Source organism: Pteropus alecto, unplaced genomic scaffold (assembly GCF_000325575.1).
Source record: "Pteropus alecto unplaced genomic scaffold, ASM32557v1 scaffold624, whole genome shotgun sequence".
Lineage (NCBI taxonomy): Eukaryota > Metazoa > Chordata > Mammalia > Chiroptera > Pteropodidae > Pteropus > Pteropus alecto.
Window position 1 is genome coordinate 47,700 of NW_006434851.1, and position 1,000 is coordinate 48,699.

The 1,000-nt window shown below is 34.6% G+C and overlaps 1 non-coding gene across 1 annotated transcript; it reads left to right on the forward strand.

Moving 5' to 3' along the window:
• Nucleotides 1-533: 533 nt before the first annotated feature.
• Nucleotides 534-640, forward strand: LOC112478893. Its single transcript, XR_003045994.1, has one exon. It is a non-coding gene; the product is annotated as a U6 spliceosomal RNA (small nuclear RNA).
• Nucleotides 641-1,000: the final 360 nt, after the last annotated feature.

Below are 1,000 nucleotides of genomic sequence, written 5' to 3' on the forward strand. Positions count from 1 at the left end.
ATGGAGTTGACAGTGGTTGGTGGCATCCTTTTACCAAGAGCCAGAATTCCTGCAATACAGCTACCTTAGAACCACACTCACTTTCTCCACATTCCAGTAACTGTTCCCCTCATTTTTTCCCTTCAGGCGAGGGGGTATTAATGGCTCCCTGTGTTGCTATACTTGCACTACTACATCATATCTTTTTGGTTCCGTTAATATCAGATACAATTTTCTGGTCTTTTAAAAAATATGCTATACATAAATGTCTTATCTCTTTTCTGCTATTATATTATCTAACACACCATAGAACTGACAAGACTTTCACAGTTCTTCTTAATGTTTGAGTACTTGTTATCAAATAATTTACACCTAGGTTTTAGATGAATAAATAATTTTATTATCTGGAAAACTAATGTACTTAATCTTAGATAGTCTCTTTGATCATGAAGAATGTTGAACATTCATTCAAACTTCTTCAGTCATCCCTGGAATCTCCTTTTAAAATATTATTTCATATCAGAAAAATATAACAATTTAAATTACCCAATCTTGTGCTCACTTTGGCAGCACATATATTAAAATAGGAAAAATACAGAGAAGATTTGCATGGCCCCTGTGCAAGGATGACAGAAAAATTCGTGAAGTGTTCCATATTTTTTAGAATAAGTTCTTTAGCAAGGAGATTGAAACCATCGAAAAGAACAGAATAGATCTTCTGGAGATAAACACACACACACACACACACACACACACTGCAAAAGTTGAAAAATGAAATAACAGGCTTAGGAAATAGTGTCGATCAAAGACAGAAATCTAGAAATAAAACAGAAGGAAGAGGCGAGAAATCGAAGAATAAAAAATAATGAAAGAGAAAATCAAGAACTAGCTAATACCATCAGGAGAGGAAACATAAGAATAAAGGGTATTATTGAAGGCGAGGAAAAGGAGCAGGGACTAGAAAGCATTTTCAGACAAACAGTGGATGAGAATTTCCCAAATCTAAGGAATGAGCTGGAGC